Source organism: Furipterus horrens, unplaced genomic scaffold (genome assembly GCF_987537825.1).
Source record: "Furipterus horrens unplaced genomic scaffold, mFurHor1.1.pri manual_scaffold_1, whole genome shotgun sequence".
In the NCBI taxonomy this organism is placed as follows: Eukaryota; Metazoa; Chordata; class Mammalia; order Chiroptera; family Furipteridae; genus Furipterus; species Furipterus horrens.
In genome coordinates, this window is record NW_028327171.1 from 64,137,272 (window position 1) to 64,157,544 (window position 20,273).

The following is a 20,273-nucleotide window of genomic DNA, read 5'->3' on the forward strand; positions in this document are numbered from 1 at the left end:
GGCATTTACTTGCTATTCAATTAATGAGTTGCTCATAATAGCTGGGAATTAAGCCTCCAAATAGTTGTTTAATACATAATTTACATTCTATGTTGAAAGTCATTAAAGTATAGAAATATGTTTGAAGCTTCTTTAATATCTTTAGGAAACCACATTAGAGCCAAAGCAGTGTTTACAAGTAAAGCAATTGAATTTGACAAGGATTGAGACGCTTGTTTTGAACACGTGTGGATACCGACTCTGCCACTTTACTTAGTGGGTTGTTGTCTTTGGGCTAATCATCTCACCTTCTAAGGCTCAGTATTCTCATCTGTAAAATGGGGATACCTTTGTAGTGTTTTATTTTTATTTTTATTTTTAGAGAATTAAAGGAATTAAACCATAGAAAGCACTTCCTGCAGTACATGGCCCATGTGCACAGTAAGTGTATTTATTCTTGTTAGTCCATAGATGCTCTTGGACATGGCCTTGAGTACTTGAGGGAAACATAGTTCTGGATTTTTTTAATGTAATGGTTAATGTTGGAATTTTGGGATTAAATACTTCCTTCATTTGTATAATACTTATGTAGTTGACTTAACTTTAAGATAAAACACTTTATATTTTGTAAAATTAAGCTTCTACATTGGATCTGCTATGGTCTGAATGTTTGCGTCCCCTCAAAATTCTTATGTGGATATTCCAACCCCCAAGGAGATGGTATTAGGAGGTGAGCTCCACCTTCTTGAATGGTATTAGTGCCCATCTTTGAAGTGTTTGTGCCACACTTTTATTTGTGCTATATTCACCCCATAGTCCCTGAAAGCCTTCTAAGTCTTCTGAGTAGTTTCCACGGAAGAACAGTGAAGCTTAACATAAAATCTGATGCCGACTCATTGCTCTACTTGCTCAGTCATTTGGAATGCGATGGCCACACAGTACACATGCTCACTCAACAGTGTCTACCACCCCCACTGAATAGTGCAGTGAACGCAAGTGCATTCCACTCCACTCTCCTTGTTGCACAAACGATTCTCATTATATTATCCATGGCTGTATTTTTTCTGGACAGACATTGTGTATATAAATACATAATCAGGATGAGTGGCCTTCCTTTTGAAGAGAAATTAGTCCAAGGTACCTTTTAATCAGATTATTGAACTTGTTTGTGTTTAATAAGGAGACAATACATAGCTAAGATTTTCAGTGTGTACATTACATAAAATGCTGAGAACACTTCATAAAGTATCTTTTATATTATAGGTAGTCAAATATTTAGATAGATAATTTGATTTAGAACATCATTAACATTTCTAACATTTTAGGATTTTCAAAGTATTATCTTGCATGGAGTAGATATTGCTTGATAATGCAGAGTTATTGAGAAAATTGAATTGTCACTGTTTTGTCAGATAAAAGTACTATTAAGTAAGTGTAAGAAGTTATTTATTGGGCAAAGAAAATTTGCTTTTTAAAATACATTAGGCTCTCCTCATTACACTTTTGGCCAATCAGGGTGAATATATGACTGATGGCCTGTATGACCAATGAGGGGTAACATTTTTATTTAGAGGAGAAATACTGTTTGTTCAGAACATGAGTATGTTGACCCACTGCTATGCAAAGTCCTACTCAACCCAAACCACCCTTCCAGAGTTTGGACTCTGACTCTGGCACCACACTGTTCCCTCCACTCCACCACAGACCCCACCTCACTCTGCTCGGTCCCTAACACCCTTTATTAGGAATAACCTCTATCCATTTGACCCATTTTTAATATAAATATTATAGGGTACACAACACACATTTTCGATACCTAAATCTTTTCTGACAGCGTGCTTTGTGATGTTGTAATTGATCTTTTCATTTTTCTTTGTTGTATTTGTTGATGAATAGAAGTTTTTAATTATAATGTAATTGAATTTATTTATCATATGCTTTATAGTTAGGCCTTCCCACGTCTTAAGAAAACTTCCTACTCTTGAATTTACAACAGTATTCTCTTATATTTTATTTAGAAAACATTCAAGGCTTGCCTTGCTGCTTAAAACTTTCATCCCTCTGAAACTTATTTTATGTTATACAATAGAAATTAGATTTTTTGTCTTCAAATGAGTAACCAATTATTTCAACACTAATGGATGATTCCTCGTTCCATCAATGATCTGCAGTCAGCTTTTGTCAGATACCACTTTTCATGTGTGTGAAGATCTTTTTCTCTCCAGCAGTCAGTCTGTCTCCCTTTCAGGAGCACTAACTTCATTGGTGCCGCTTCATAACAAGTCTCAGTGTTGATAGGCCTCGGTCCCTAATGTTACTCTGTTTTCAGGCTGCATGACTTGTCTTTTAGAGACTTTTTGCTCCATTATAACTTTTAGAATCAACTTATAAACCTTGTGGATTTTGATTGGTTTTGCATTAAATGTACTGGTTTAATTTGAGGAAAATTTTCATTTTATGATATTCAGTCTTTCTGTTATGGACATGGTATGTCATCCCATTTATTTATGTTGTATTTAATGTCTTTCAGTGTATTTTTTTCATATAGAATATGCAGTATTTGCAAGTTACTTTTACTCTTTTTGTATATTTTATTGTTGGATATTTTTAGTGTTATTTTTTTGTTCGTTACTGGTGTGTAAAAATAGTTTATTTTTAAGGGCACAAGGGTAATGGAAAAAATACAATAAAAAAGTACTGAAGAAAAGAAATTGGAATTACATAGTGATACTGTTACTGGTATAGAAAAAGATATCTGGATCAACAGAATAGAGTCTAGACAAAGATAGTATTTTAGATTAGTGAAGGAAGAATGAGCCATTCAATAAAAGATTTTAAAACAAATCTTCATGTATGGAGGAAAAACAGTCAACCACACTAAAGAAAAGAGAAGTTGATTTTTAAGTGATTTATATTTAGCCACAATAATTGAATAAATATACACCTATTCATATAAATGTGAGATATGCTTAAAAGCAAATAAATAAGATTAGAAGTCCAGCCTTTACCCTAAAATTATTTTGATGTTTTAATAAGTACCAGGTAAAAAAGTCATCTTTTTTTTACAGCTTTATTGGGGTATAATTCACATACAATAAATTTCACCCATTTAAAGTATTCTTTATAGTCCTGCAGGTGGGCATCCATCACCACCTAATTTTGAACATTTTTTATGACCTGACACGGAAGCTCATACTCATTAGCACTCACCTCCAAATCTACTTTCTGTTTCTGAACTAGTCTGTTCTAGATATTTCACATAAATGAAATCATTCAACTGTGTTTTTTTTGTGTGTGTATGTGATTGGTTTCCTTCACTTAACATAATTTTTAAGATTCATATGAGTTGCAGCATGTTTCAGTACTTCATTCCTTTTTACGGTTATAAGAATACTGCATTGTTTTGGATCTATCACATTTTGTTTATCCATTTGTCAGTTGATGGAGACTTAGATTGTTTGCAATTTTGGCTTTTATGAGCATGTATCTACAGATTTTTTGTGCAGATATTAAGTTTTCATTTCCCTTCTCTTTATACCTAGGAGTAAGAATTTTGGGGTCAAACAGTATAACTCTATGTTTAACTTTTTAAGGAACTGCCAAGTTGTTTTCCTTAGTGATTGTACCATTTTACATTTCCGTCAGCAGTGTGAGAGAGGTGAATAGCCATCTTAAGTCTATTTTTGCATTCTCCAAAGAATAATTGTTTTATATTTATCTTAAATTATGATCATTTTAAATAATGAGAGAAATAACTTATTTTACATCATATTCAAAAATTTTAAAACAATTTATGATTCTCTTTTGAGCATATCTTTTATTTTTTACAGTCTTATTGAAGTATAATTTACATGTTACTCAATTCGCAAACTTTAAATATTTAGTATAATGATTTTGAGTCCGTTTATTCAGATGTCCAGTGTCAGAACACTTTAATCACTCTAAGGAATTCTTTTGTGCTCTTTGCAGTCAATTTCTGCTCCCTTCTCCTGTCCTAGGAGAAGATCTGCTTTCCTTCCCTGTAAGTTTGGCTTTTCTAGACGTTTTATGTATAAATGGAATCTAACAGTATTTGTGTCTAGCTTCTGTCACTAGCTTCTGTCACTGTGGTTCCTTCTTGTTGCAAGCGTTTTTAGTTCAACATTTGTTGTTGTTGTTAGCCACTTTATGCTCATCCCTTCACCCACTGATGGATATTTGGGTTGTTTATAGTTTTTGACTATTATGATTGATGCTTCTTTGACCATTTGTTTTTGTTTCTCTTGGTTAGATACCCAGGAGTGATATTGCTAAGTCATACCGTTAAGTGTGTATAAATGTATGTTTAACATTTTAAGAAACTGCCATACTGTTTTCCAAAGTGGAAAATATATGAGGGTTTCAGTTTCACCCTGTCTTCCCCAACCTTTGAATTATTTAGTCTATTTAAAAATTTTTATTTATTTTAGTGGAGTGTAGTGGAATCTCATTGTGGTTTTATTTGCATTTCTGTAATGGGTAATTACATCTTTTTATGTGTTTACTAAACATTAGGTATCTTTGGTGAAATGTTTTAAATCTTTAGCCCATTTTTAATAATTGTTTTTTCTTTTTATTCCTCAATTCTAAAGTTTTAGTATGCTGGGTACCTTTTCTTTATCATGTATGTGATTTGCAAATATTGCCTCTCATTCTGGGACTTGTCTTTCATCTAAATAATGTCTTTTGAAAAAGTTGATGAAGTATCATTTTTTAAAATAATAAATTGCATTTTGTTGTTCATATTTAAGAAATGTTTTTCTAACCTAAGGTCACAAGATTTTCTTCCCTATGCCTTCTTCTAGAAGCTTTGTAGTTTTAGTTCTTACGATTCAAACTAATTAGCCATTTTTAGTTACTATTTTTGTATATTGTGAAAGGTTTACAGTTATTTATCTGTTTACCTATTAATTGATTTACTTTTGCATATAAATATATAATCATTCCAGCACCATTTATTGAAAACACTATTATTCTTTAACCCATTGAATTGTCATGATACATTGTCAAAAATCAAATAACCATGAATGTGAGAGTTTATTCTGGGTTCTCTGTGCTGCTTCATTGTCTATATGCCATATCATACTGTGTTGGTTTTTATAGCTTTATAGTAACTTTTGGAATTAGGTAGTTTAAGTCCTGTAACTTTAATCTTCTTTTTCAAAAATGTTTTGGGTATTCTAAGGCTTTATGCTTTTATATGTATCTTAAGATCAATTTCTAAAAAAACAAACAAACAACCCACAATGAGATTTTGATAGATCACTTTGGCAAGAATTGCTATCTTTATAATATTGAATCTTCCAGTCCATGCATATAGAATGTATCTTCATTTAGATCTTCTTTATTTAGATCTTCTTTAATTTCTTTTAACAGTGTTTTGTAGATTTCAGTATGGGTTTTCCAGTTTTGTTAAATTTACTCTTCAGTCTCTTACTCCTTTTGGTACTATTATGAGTAGAATTTTTTAATTTTTATTTTTGCACTATTTTTAGTGTATAGAAATACACTTAATTTTTGTATATGGATTTTGTATCTTCCAACTCTTCTAAACTTTCTTATTAATTTCTGTAGCTTTTAAATAGATTCCTTAGAATTACCTACATTCAAGATAATATTGCCTGCATATACAGTTATAACTTCTTTTTCTTTTTTAATTACATTTATTGAGGTGACATTTGGTTACTAAGAGTATAAGTTTCAAGTGTACATTTCTGTGATGCATGACCTGTATATTGCATTGTGTGCCCACCACCCAAAGTCAGATCGTTTTCCATCACCATATATTTGACCCCTTTACCCTTTACTTAGCTCCAACCCCCCTGCTCTGGGAACCAACATAGTGTGGTCTGTGTCTGAGTTTTTGTTTGTTTTTCTTGTTTGTTCATTTGTTGCTTTCAGTTTTATATCCCACATATGAGTGAAATCACAGGGTTCTTTACTTTCTCTGTTTGACTTATTTCACTTAGCACATTCTCAGGGTCCAACCCATGTTGTCACAAATGGCAGTATTTTATCTTTTCTCATGACTCAGTATTATTCTATCATATATATGTACCACATATTTTTTTATCCAGTCATTTATTGAAGAACGCCAGTTGTTGGCATGTCTTGGCCACTGTCAATAATGCTGCAGTGATCATAGGGGTGCATATATCTTTGTGAATAAATGTTTTCAAGTTTTTTGAATATATGCCCAGAAGGGGGAGGGCCATATGGTAACTCTCTGTTCATAATTTCTGGAGGAACCTCCATACTGTTTTCTATAGCGGCTGTACCAGTTTATATTCCCACCAGCAGTGATGAGTGAGGGTTTCTTTTTCTCCACAGTCTCTCCAACGCTTACTATTTGTGTTGTTGATGATGGCCATTCTAACTTCTGTGAGGTGGTATCTCATTGTGGTTTTGATTTGCATTTCCCTAATATCTTGTGATGTTTAGCATCTTTCCATATATCTGTTGCCATTTGTTCAGGTCCTCTGCTCATTTTTTTTTTTTTTTAGTGGTTTGTTTGTTTGCTATTTAGTTATATGAGTTCTTTATATATTTTGGATATTAAACCCCTGTCATATGTGTTGTTTGCAAAAATCTTCTCCCACAACTTCTTTTTCAATACATATGTCTTTATATTTCTCGCCTGATTGCAGTGAGTACACTCTCTGGTACACTGTTGAACAGCAGCACAGCTGCAGTAGACATCTTTGCCTTTTTTCCAGTATTAGCGGGGAAATATTCAGTCTTTCACCATTAAGTATGGTGTTAGTTATAAGCATTTATCTCAGAAAAGGAAAGTTCTTTTCATATTAAAACAGTCAATTACTATAATAGACCTCATTAATGAATAAAGAACGAGAACCACATGAGTATCTCAGTAGATGCAGATATAAAAAAAAAAAAATCAAGGAGACAGCAAACAAATAAAATAAAGAGTTTAAACAAAGTAAAAGGTGGAGAGGAAGCTATTTTACATAAAGTGATGAGGAGAAGCATCTCTGAGGAAATGGCATTTAAGCTGATATCTAAACAACCAGAAGGCTTAGTCACTCAGCACTTGGGATTGCACTTGTTTTGTTTACTTTGCAATTCCAACACCTAGCACAGTGCACAATCCTGGAAATTTGTTTAACAAATGGATAGTTTAGTATCTTGCTTTCTTAACATTATTTTACTATGTTTGTCATTACTTTTTCTTTGAAAACTTTTATCTTAATGATTGCCACACTGTAAGGATAACAAGGTTATTTAAACATTTTCTTATTTGTAGACATCCTTCTGTATTCGTGATTCAAAACACATCTGAAACATTCAGTTTCATTGACTTGGATTTAAGGCTAGTTTACCTATTTATTAATATAAGACTTTGTAAATATTAATCTTTGAGTAGTTTATTTTATATTATTTTTTGCTAATTTTAATTTAATTTTTTTTATATTTATCTTTCATGTGATCATACATAATGTTCTAAAGGGTTATAACTGCTTTAATAGAGATCAACCATCAAAACAATTCCAGAATATGGCAAAAATAAGACAAAAATTGTGGGCTCTGGATATTTTTAACTCTTCACATGGAAAATGTAGACTTGAACTTTATGTACCATTGCTAAGTGTTTTGCACTACCTGACCTTAGACCATAATAGGTGGGTAGAACTAGAAAAATTAAGGATTTGTGTTCCAGAGAATTGCCAAGGCCCCATCTTTGTTTCAAGGACAATATGCCAGACTTTGAGTACTACTTTAAGCTCATACTAGTTTTGTGATTTGGTTTAACTAAAACTTACGTTTCCTCACCTATAAAATGAGGATGTAATAGCAGTCATTTCATAAGGTTGTTTTAAAGATCATTTATGTAAAGACCTTAGCACAACGTCTGACGACATGGCTAGTCTCTCGTAGTCCTGACCGCAGTGTTGGGAAGAGTGGTAGCTGTTGAGAGTTCCTTAAGCTTCATGGCATCATCAGCAAATACTGACTAGTTTGTCAATAGTGTTCTTTTGAAGATGTTTACTTCTACTCTTGTCAAAAGTTGCTCATTTTCTTCACTGACTATGCCTTATTTAGGGAGTGTTTATTATCTGCACACATACCAAAAAAGATTTAGCCCAAAAGGCAGTATTTTAAAGTACTGTTAAGTTAGTTTTTAACATCAAACTGTAAGTCACTATTTTCAGTGTTCATAAATGTACTTATGGTTACTTTTTCCAACTTTAAAAGGTAATACCTTTATTTTTCAAGAAGGAAAGAAATGCAGTTGAAAACTGAACAATTAAGTTCTACTTGAACTTTAATGGTTCAGTAGGTAATGTTGTCAAGGGGCCAGATGGGGTTGCCTTGAGTATAACTTCCGAGGTTGGGTACTGGGGATTTAGAAAATTTCTAGAGTCCCTGTCACATTGTAATAGGAATATTAATGTGATTGCAAATATGGTTATTTGTAAGTTCTCATGTAAATCACTGCCTTACAGATAATCAGGGGAAGTGACTATTCCCTATTCCTCTGAGAATTCCTATCATAATTTATAGTCAAGGCCCTATTTGAATCCAAGACCTAGAAGTTGGGGGCATGACACTTGGCAGGCCCTGCTCATTGTCTGTTTTTCTTCTAGAAAATGGGGTAATACGTTCTCTGCTCATTGCACTGAGTTATGAAGATCAAATTAGGTCATGTCCATGAAAGCACTTTGTAACTGGTCAAGCATGCAGCTTACTAATTATTACTCCAGTTCATCCTGTCAGACCTGCCCTATTCTCACTGCTGTGTGGTAGGTTGTTGATGAGGGGGGTGACATAATAGCCTAGAATTCTGGGATGTGCACCACCTCTTAGGAATGCTTCTTTTATACCTGTACTAAGGAATGGACAACTGGTAGATTGTTGCCACTTACATCCTTTATTTTGTTACAAAAGTAATACATGTTTATTGTAATTAAAAAAAGAAAACTAGAGAATATAAATCAGTAAAAGAAAAATTAAAATTATCATTAAATGCAGAAATAATTGCTATAAATTCAGTTCTACTGGACACGATGTTCTTTTCCTATTTTTATCATTTAATATGTAATAATTTACATGGAATGATACACTGTAATTATATATTTTAATGGCCACGTTAGTTTCCCACTATAATATATTTAACTAGTTCTAAACTTTTTATTTTGCCACTTACTAGTTATTGTAAATGTTTTACATTAGAAATAATGCATATAATAACATTGTTATGGCTAAAGATTTGTATATATCCTCTTTTTTTCCCACTAGGATAAATCTCAGACTAAGAATTGCTACATAAAAGGGCATATAACATTTTAAGAAATTTGATTTTTTTAAAGCTTTTTTGAGGTATAATGGACATGTAATAATCCACTTATTTATGGTTTGATAAGTTTTGACATATATACACCTAATTAAGATAATGCCCTTTTGTAGTCCCTCCTTCCTGTACCTTCTCACTTCTCCATCCCCAGGCAACCACTGATCTGTTTTCTTTCCCTGTAGGTTAATTTTCATTTTCTACAGCTTTATGCAGATAGATTCTCAGGATATCTGTTCCTTTTTGCCTGGCTTCTTGCATTCAGCATAATTACTTTTGAAATTCATCCATGTTGTTTATATCAACAGTGTATCCCTTTTTGTTTCTGAGTAGTAAATATTCCATTGTATTGACATAGCATAATTCATTTACCTAGTGATAGGCAATTGAGTTGTTTTCAGTTTTTGGCTATTAAAAATAAAGCTGCTTTAGACATTGGTGTATAAGTCTTTCTTTGAACATAAAGCATTTGATATTCATGATACATTTTGTGCTGGAAAAGTTTATAGGTAGTTATTTTGAAACAGAAAAAGCTTGATATGAAAGAAACTAGTCATAGTTTTCTCTTTCTTTTTTTGAAATATAATTTTGGAGAGGATTTAGTATTTTTAGAGGTAATTTAATTGACTTAATTTGACAGAAATTTGAAATTAACAAAGATTAGTAAGTATCTTAGCAACTATAAATCTTTTTTGCGGTTTGTTTTCTTGAAGCATCTACTTTTATCAAGTTAATGTATTGTCTAGAAAGCAAAAATCTGTTCGTTACTTTTAATGAACAATTTATATTTTATAAACAATCTGTATTTCTCTGTCAAATGACTACTTCAACTTTGAACTTAATAAGAGGTGCTAGGAATACTTCACAAAGCTTTACAAACATTCCAGAATCTGGTTTGCAAATAGATGCCAAACTATCTTTTTCTCCTCTTCAGATGTACCCTAGACTGGAGGAGAAGCGGGAATCTGAGGACTCCAGATGACATCAGAGTTACTTTTCAACAGCCTTCTCAACTTTCTTTCTCAGAAAGCAGAGACTCAAACCTTGGGAGACAGACGGTGAGAGTATTTTTCCTGAGTTCTTAAGGCTTAATCATTGTGATTTTAATATATTTTAGACAATCTTTTCTATGTTATAAATTAGCTTATAATCACTAGCTTTGTATTTTGTGTTTTATCTGTGCAAATTATTTCACCAGGCAATGTTTTTTTAAAAAGTGAGTGAGATATAGTTCTATAGTTAAGGAGCTTGCAGGGCAAGGATAAATGTAGATAAATAAATTTAATCAGACAGTAGCAAGAGGTTAAATGCCAAAATATTCTTGAGAATTCAAAAGTGTATATTACTTTTGGAGAGAAGAGTTGGGAATCTTGAAATAAGTAGTGTTTGTATTGGTGACACTTGTTTTTACCAAAAAACAGAGAAAATGGATAGTTAATGCAAAACCTGAAATAGCAATTTGATTTCAGATAAAAAGTTAATTATTGTTTTGAAGAAATATAGAAGCATGTTTGGTTGTTGGTTCATTATAGTCTAAGTCAATGATTACTTTTTGAATTATGTAAAATAGTTACTTCTTACACGGCAAATAGAGTATTAGCATTTTTGAGAAATTTTAAAGTAATCTGATTAACACAAATAGGTGGGCAATGCAACAGAAAGAAAGGACTGAGTGGTTAATTCTACTTGGATTAACACTCTAACACTCTTGTTTTCTAGTATAGCTACTACCTATAATGAATTTGTCAAATCTTAAGCTCTTGAACCTTATGCTGTTTTTGCCAGGGCAGAAGCAATCCAAGTGAGCTGGGAAAAGATATAGTGATTGATTATTGTACTTATCATTAAGATAGCATTATTGTGAAGAGTTCACTTATAATTGGCTAGCTGAAAACTGTTCAGAAGAGAGGTAAGAGATAGACTATCCTAAACTTCAGTGTTTTCGTGGACCATGGTGTTTCAAAAGGGGGGTTGGCAGAGGTTTTTTTGTTTGTTTTGTTTTTTACTATAGGCACAACATGGTTGTCACAGTGATAATACTAACTCCTTTTTATGTATTATTCTGATTATATTCAGAACACCTAGAAGTTTTTAATCATTCTGCTTTTCTTAAAATTTTAATCACTGATTAGCCTTTCTTATCATTTTAGCAAGAAGATCTTTAAAAACATATTTATTAAATAAAAAGACTAAAACTATTTGGTTTTGTAATAAATTGGTTTCTAGTCATTCTTCACATATATTATTCTCTAAATTGAAATATTTAAATCTATCAGACTTTTATTTGTAAATATTAAGCATTCTTTCATTCAGGTATAGTAATGTTTATGACTGTTTGATAGACCAATAATATCTGCTCTTATATTAATGAAACACAATTGATACTGAGCTCCAATTTTCAATTTTTAATTTTATTAAAATGAAAATTATAACCATGTATATTTTTGTTACCCGAACGACATAATTAGTTTGTTGTTGTTCTTAATTTGTCAACACCCTGTTTTACCAAGTAACCAGTGACCACTTATGATAGTTGCTTAAATAAATTTTAGGTAGCCAGCTGGTAAATATACATAATCAATAAACTGTCCTTGAAAAGTGATCAAATTTAGATCGTTCTCTCAGATAGAAAACAGTGTTGAGATTATACAGTGAACAACTTTGAAAGCATGTAAAAATGAATTATTAATGATTATATTATTTACGTATGTTTAAAAATATTTTAAGATTTTTAAAAATGTATGTTTTCTGAAAATGTGTTTTGTTAAACAATTCTTCCCTTTGAATGAGGATCTCCTGGTCACATAAAGTTTGGAGAAGTGGAATCATAATAGTAGGCCTTTCATCAGCCAGGGGACAGTCAATCTCCAAAGGAATCTTGTATATCAGGATACGAGTATTCAGTAGAATACAATTGAAGACTCTGAACTAACATTTCATGAGGTTTTACTGAAGTCTGTCAGTCATACAAATATACTCTGAAAGTAGTTACATTAAACATTTAAATATAGTAATGTTCATCTGAATGAGAGGCCAAAGAGGATGATTAGGAAAAAAGGACAAGAATTATTTGAAATGAATATTGCAAACCATATAAAGCATGAAGTGTTTATAAGGCTTCTTGGTATCTTAGTCCAGATGTTCCTTACTCACTTGTTAGCTCCCCCTTTTGAAAGAAATAGTCATCCCATACAACTAATAAAACCACCATTTATTGTATTTTATAGGACTCCATATACTTTCTATACTGTTTATCTCAGAGTGTAACATTTATTGGCTAATTTGGATAAATATTGATAATACAAAAATGGTGAATAACTCAGATTGAATTAGATAACTGATTGTAAATCAGTTTACCTTAAATACTTAAATATACTCATTTTCTCATTAAGTGGAGTTTTTATTGTTTTATCTCATGATTTCTCACTAGAAAGAGTTCTTTTATTGTATATTTTTTTCTAATGCAATTAAATTGTTGATGACTATTTCAACAGATGTCTTGTGTTAAAACTAATATTACATATAGAAGGATCTGTATGAAAAGTCAAAAATGGCAGTGACTCAGCTGGTTTTAACAGATTGGGGTAGCAGGTTGGTAAAGTGAGGCTAATCGTCTATATAGAATGCTTTCCACAAACTTTATAAAACACTCCTCAAAGTAATGTTTTTAATTTAAGAACACTTTGAAAACATGTTTAAACTACACAAAGTTTTCAGTGAGAACATGGTACTAGTGAAACAATCCAGATCTATCGAGAATCTTGGTAAATCATTTTAGCTAGATTTAGTGGCTATAAAATAACTTGTCTATTTCACTAATGTTCCTGCTTTCATGGACAACATTGGCAAGAAACTTTGGATGCTTGGCTCAAATAATTCATTGTTAGTTTCTAACATTGTTCCCAAGCATTCTTTAATTTTCATTCCTACATCTGGCATCTCGGTTCAGAGTTCATTTCTAACCTTGAGTGTTTGTGCTGCTAAGTAAGCCTCTTTACTATGTCCTCACCACAGTCTCTCCTAGACAGAATTTCCTAAAACTCCAATTTGCTAGTGTTACTTCTGTGATCAAAATAACTCAGCAATCTCAATAACATAATGACCATCAAAAAGTAATAGGCCTTTCTTGACCAATCCTAATTTACTGTTACAATGGGAAACATTAATATAATTAACGTTTTTCTAAATTTCTTGTTTTCAAATAATTGATTTTTCTTAAGTCTTTTATGTAATACCTTAACTGATATAACTAACAACATTTTGGGGGAAAAATTCCCCACTATACCAAGCCTCCATATCAACTCAGGATTTTTCTCTGCCATGAAAGGATTCAAATAAAATAAGTAAAATAATTTTAAAATGTGCTGGTGAAGTGTCAGTTGACTTTCTCTCCTTAGACAGCCCTTTCTCTCTTTTTTTAACTTAAATTAGCTGTATCGAACTCAGTATTTTCCTTGATACTCTACTGTTTGACCTTCAACCATGTGACCTGTGGTTTGCACAACAAAGCGTGATTCTAAGAGCATAGCTTATTATGCACTGTATTTAGATAATTAGAATTTCCCCATCCTCGATTAGAGATATGCTTTTAATTTTCAAAGACTATTTATTTATTTATTTTTGCATCTAGTTATAAAAAGATTATTTATAATACAGTCTATATTGACTTCTAGCTTAAAGCTTTTATCTCCTGCTGTTGCCACTCCTCCTCTATGCCATCTTACCACCGGTCCTCTGAGCTTCTCAAAGTATCAGTGACGAAGGAGCAGTTTTTGTTTGTTTTCATTTTATTTTTTAAATAAATTACTTTTATTGTATTTATAAAAGCTCCTATTTACAACAGATTGAAAATTATGAAAAAGAAATATAAACTGTAAGTCCCAATCTTTTATCATTAAACTCAACAGACATCAAATTTGTCAAATTTTATGCAAGTTTCTAATTATTTACAATTTCTGAATTTTTTCTCCCCCCGAGTAGATTACTTACTTTAAACTTTCTACAACATCCTGTGTGCTACTGTGCTTGCCTGCTGGGGCTGATGTTCCTCCTACTACCTGAGGGATACTTTTTAGCTTCTTTTCCAATGGACAAAGCCTTGATTATTATTAGGGTCAATTCACATGCCACCTCTGATGAGTGCCTACACTAAGAAAAGTGCTCCATGCCTTTTTAAGTTTGTTAGGTCTTTTCTTATAGCATCTCACTGTGTGGCTGATCATATCTTTCCTGAGAGGACAGTGAGCCCACTAAGGGCCAGTTTATCACTTAGTTAACTTTCTGTCTTCAGCTTTTCACACACGGTGGCTTCTTTACTTATTTATTTTTATTGAACTTATTGGAGTGACATTGGTTACTAAAATTATATTGGTTTCAGATGTACAATTATATGAATACATCACCTGTATAAGATCATCTTTTTTATAAATATTAGAGGATTTGTTAATTCTTGTATGGTAAGTTTAGAATAATAGTGACGGGAAATATGGGAGATATTTCATATCCCCTTCATTGCCTACTCATCTTTTAAAAATATCTTTTTTCTTTTGCCTTGAAAAGATTTCTGCACAGAGGAGAGTTTATCTGGCATAGTTACAGTTTAAATTTTTGACAATTAAGAACTAGAAATTTTGTTTGTTGCTTAAAACCAACATCGCACTTCTTGGTGGTTTATTTAGTAGACTAGCAGCAGTTCTCAAACTCTTTGGTCTCAGGATTCCTTTATACTCTTAATTTATTGAGAACCTAATAAAAGAGCTTTTGTTCGTGACAACCATATTGACTAATATTTACCATATTAGAAATTTTAACTGAAAAAAATTTAAAACACAAGAATACACAGGGAAGTATTCCATTAGCCATCAGTACAGTGACACATACCGTGTTGCCTCTGGACTTCACGTTATACTTATGAGAGAAAGGGACAGAAGAGGAGATAACAGTTTAGTATTATGAAAATAGTGCTAACTTCATGTGCCTCCTGAATAGATCATGGGAACTGTTGAGGTCCATGAACCACACTTTGAGAACTACTACTTTACAGGAATTTACTTGTCTAATTGAAAACAGAATATTAATAATGTTTTAACCTAGCTCTTGTATTTGTGGATTAGTAAATCGTTAAGTTTTTAAAATATCTGCACAGCTTATCATATTACCTACCCTTCTATTAATGTCTAGACATAAAATGTACTGGAACTTGTTACTAGTGTTGGCTGGGCAGCTATGAGACAGAGATGCTTACTCAAGGAGAAGTCATTTTATTTGTGGATACTTGGTAAGGTCATTTCTGGTTGTTCCCTGTCAGTACCCTGGCTTTCAAGTGCTAGCCCTTTTAATGACTTATGAACCTCCAAATACTTCTCCTCTGATGATTCTTACTCCAGGGGGTTTGAAGGTCTGGTCATTCTCTTAATTTGATAGAGTGAAGTTTACTTCTTTGGGGGAGCAAGAGGTCTTCCCTTGGAAGTCTTTGCTTCTTCTCTCCTTTGTTTGACCTTCCCCTCCACTTACTTCAACCTGATCCCTGAGGTTGGCTCTCCTTCTCTGAGAGTACAGTCTGCTCTCTGGCAGATAGATACTTGGCCCTAGTGACTCCTGTTCTTTTTCATTCCCACCCTCTTTACCTTGGCTGATACTCTGTTAAATTCTTTCTGAGGTCTTAGCAGGACAGTCAGTCTCTAGAGTATTTGACGACTCTCTTCAAATTGCATGGGTACGGGGCCTTCCCACAGAGTTCTGGGAATGCATAGTATACCTGTCAGTGGCACGGGGATGCCAAGATGGCTGCTGGTTCAGACTCTTCTTTCACTGGCAGCTCAGTATTAGTTTTCCTTATTGTCTTTTTTTATTGCGTGCTGGTGTCATGGTGTGAGCTGTAATTTAGGAACTGACATTGTGAATAATAAACTAGAAATCCAAAGCTGATCAAATCTCGGGGACTTCTTATTTTTTAATTCTATGTCCTAACCTAGTAGGCACTCAATTAATGGCCGAGTTTATTTTATTCTCATTAATGTTTGTATATGAAGATCTTAATTCCAGCCACCACTTAACGGCTTCAGCCAGATCTCTCCTTCTTACATTCAAGGGAAGTATGCCATCACACCATTCTGGAAAGGTACATGTTGCTGCCTTAATAAGGAAAATCCTTACGTGATACTGAATGGAAATTTGTTATTTGAAATGTACAAAATCCAAATCTCTAACAATCTGATTCTGACTCTGTTTAATACCTCTATAGGAATTCTTAGTTTTTTTTGAAACTTTGTACATCATGTCAACAGTTTCTTCAGTAATTATGTTTATCATTTTTCATTTAATGAATTTGCTATTAAAAATACTCTATTTTATGGCACTATTTTTATTATACAGACTGCTTTCTAAATATTCAAACAGGTCTTCACTGTTTTTCAGTTGTCTTTTTCTTTAACTCTCCTGCCCTTACCTTATTTTGCCTTTTTTCTGCTATGCACTAAATTGTCTCAGTTTCTTCTCTCCTCCAAAGCCATCAACAGTTCTATTTTTATTTTTATTTTTATTTTTTATTTTTATTTTTATTTTTATTTTTATTTTTTTAACATGCATTTAATCATACCACTGCCTACCAGATAAGGCCAGTTCCTTGGCATAGCCTTGATTCAAAGTCCTTGGTATCAGTTGCATTTCTAGCCTAATCTCTAGTCACAGTGGACTACCCTCTTCCTGGGTCCTGCTCTGCTCTTACCTGCCTGTTGTAACAGAACCCTTGGGCTGCTCCGATTGAAACAGAACCCATGGGCTGTTTAGTTAGGGGCCCGATTGCCTGCCGCCAGAATCATAACTCTGAATACCAGAGTTTGGTGAAAAGAAAAAGAATTGTTTATTTACACATAGTCCTGCCTCCCCCTCCCAGACCTGGCCAGTCTTAGGAAAGTCAGAAACACCGTTTCCCTACTTCCTAGGCACAGTTCAGCTTTACCAGTGGCTGCCAATCACTCAGTTCTGATTGGGGAGGTCCTTTCTGTGCTGTGGTGCCCTCCAGCTCTCAATGCAGGACCGCCTGGATTCTCAGCCTCCTTGCAAACTGCCTTCTTCCTGCAAACTGCATGGATCTCCTCTCCTTCTCAAAGCAGCCTGGCAAGAGCCTCTTCTTAAAGCCACCTGGAGACCCCTTCTCCAAGCCAGATGGAGGGAGCCCACAAGAGCCAGAGAGTGAGGGCATGAGGGCCAGAGAGAGACTGAGAGAGAGAGCCTCCTAGAGCCAGAGCCAGCCCAAAAGGTCCGCAGCTCCTCTTTTCCTCCCTGCCTCCTCTCTCTCCCACTGCGTCCTCTCACGCAGTGGGTGTTGCAAACAGTTCTGACCATTCACAGAACCCTCCATAGGCTCTGTCTGCTTCTTCCCTCCCATCTTCCTGAGTCTTAGAAGTAAAGCGGATCTTTGCAACAATGTTTCCAGCCACTAGCTCCAGGCATGCAAGGGCATCCTGAAAGCTGCTTCCTGCTCCCTATCTCCCAGCAAACTCTGGGGTTTGTTTTTGGATTCCCCTGTTTCTGTAACACTGTGAGTTACATGTCTGCAACCTGACATGGCTGCCCTTTTCTTCTGCTCTTTCTCATTGTTTTAACCATCACTGACTACCCTCTAGGGCACATACACATATGAACTGAAAATCTAGTCACTGCCCGCTTTGTGTTCCTAGAGCACTTCTAACAGACTTCAGCCATAACATTTAATACAGTATATACTCTTGACTCCTTTTGCATGGTGTCCAAAGAAGAAGCTCACATACACTGTTCACTCTTATGTGTTATCTACTTACTAGGTAGTACTTTTTTCCTGTTCCATTCAGGAAAGCATATCTGAATTCAGGTCAGTGGTTGTTATCAGCATAATCTTGAATTTACTTATTTTTCTAAAAAGGGCATAATTTGCAATCTACTGGACTTCAATGAATTCTTATGTTTTACTCTAAATATGACAACACTGTTCATGACATACCTTATATCTGCTGATGACAAACTAACATGTCATAGGTGGAGAAACGCTGATTTTAGAACATTGCATTACAGCTGTTTCTTCTCCCGGTTTATTTCTCCAAAGCTATAGCTGCTAAATTAAACTTTGAGAGCAGTGCCAGGGAATACTCACACTCTGCTGGCATTACTACATTCTCTCTGGGCCCCTGCATTGGAAATACTGCAACACAGCAACAAAACAAAACATCCTGCTGATTTTTATCACAAGACTGAGATTGTTTTATCTTGCTCTACTTAATGTTCACTTTCACTATTCTGATTCCTTCCCCCTCTTAACAGTGTATCCATTGAGTTAGGAATTAGTCATTGAGTAAACATGATGCAATTTACTTTACCTGTTGTAATTTTAGTGAACTATATAATATGTATGAAGTCTGTGACTTAATCGGCTAAAAGCTATTCTTTAAAAAATTCTAGAGATTACTGTTGATGGAAACATTTCTTTATCTTAATCTATCACTGTGCTGCAAATCTAAAAGATAACAAATAGAGCTTTAAGATTTATATTTCACAGCACTAAAATATGGTCAAGAAAAAAGTCCACCAGATTTCTTTAATAAGCGCAATGGGAGGGTTCAGTTTTGAGGACTAGTAGCGGCCCCATTTTCTGTGATTGCTTGCTTACATAATTTGTTATGAAAGAATGCTTCTAGGTAAACCATCTCTCCAGAATGCTTGTGATTTGTTCTGTTCTGCTAGGGAAGGGTTAAGAGGAGACAACATCCTGTCAAAGACCTTGTTTTTAATTTTGCTTCTTTCACTGGCACAGATCCTGCTAAGAGCAGCCCAGATTAGTTCAGAAAACCTTTGAAGAGATTTAAGATGTCCTTCAGCCAGTTTGAAGGTTTTTGTCTTGCAAATCCAGTACAAGGGCGCCTGCAGGCATCTCGACCCTTGCTGTGCTGCTGATGTAGCTCAAGGTCACACTAACCCGCCCTGTGACATTCAACAACAAAAAAAATTATGCGGTGAAACTGCTTCAGCATTCAGCCATCCAACAACTTCCTTTAGTGAGGAACTAGGGAAGAAATCCCCCCCCTTTTTTTTTCTTTTTTGGGGGGGCTCTGTGAATTTTTGCTGTACGAAATAATCCCGGATTTTCTGGTGTATGTGATGACAAGGTCATTTCTTAATTAGAACACATGTAAAGAACAAAGCTAAATGGCTTCAAAACAGCTTTGTAGTTGATGGAGAGGATTTAAATTATTTAAAGAGATAGTCACCCATGTATGATGGAAGCTGAATTCTAAAGGCATTAACTCCTTCATTTCTGTCTACTTGCTATTTCTTTGAATTATTTATGTCTGACTTTAGAAGGTTGCCTTCTAAGTTTAAGAAAATTTATAAATGCCCATTTTTTAAAAGGGTAAAATGTTATTTATAAATCAAATTCTCAGATAAACTTTTATGACGTTTTCTCCCCATAATATTAATATCTTAGAAATTTTATCAAATGCTTGACTGGTAACTAGGAATTATAAACTTTTCCCTCTGGTAACTGTAATTTATTTATAATTGTTGGAGGAGGAGAATAAGTAAATGGCTTCTTTACTCCTCACCTTCTCATCCTCGCTTTTACAACCTTTTGTGACTTAGAATTCTAGTTGAGCAGTTTGCCCCTGTTTCTTTCAAAATTATACCACATATTCAGGTTTTTCAACTATCAGAGAAGTGGTATTCAAAGACACGTGCTTTTTTTTTTTTTAAGGAAAAAAATGTAAATTTAGTTTAAAGTGGACTTTAAGAAAGTTGTTTCTAAACATAAGTAACTGTTAAGGCATAAGGAAACCATGTCCATAAACACTTAACAGCCATATTGGATTTTTTCTCCTCTGTGGAGCTTGTTTCCCCATTTTGTGCCTCCTTTGTTGCCTGCAGTGCTAACTACCAAAGGCATTACTTGGATTGAGTCCAAGTGAACTGGCTTTTCTTTGCTTGAGACAGTGCA

The 20,273-nt window shown here is 33.9% G+C and overlaps 1 protein-coding gene across 2 annotated transcripts in view; it reads left to right on the plus strand.

Annotated features, from left to right (window-relative positions):
- Window positions 1-20,273, plus strand: part of NRIP1 (nuclear receptor interacting protein 1) — an 87,831-nt gene that overhangs the window by 32,887 nt on the left and 34,671 nt on the right. For both annotated transcript variants that reach the window (XM_090275893.1, XM_090275900.1), the window contains exon 3: window positions 10,242-10,365. The gene's annotated coding sequence lies outside the window, so the exon portion shown is untranslated. The remainder of the gene's footprint in view (window positions 1-10,241; window positions 10,366-20,273) is intronic.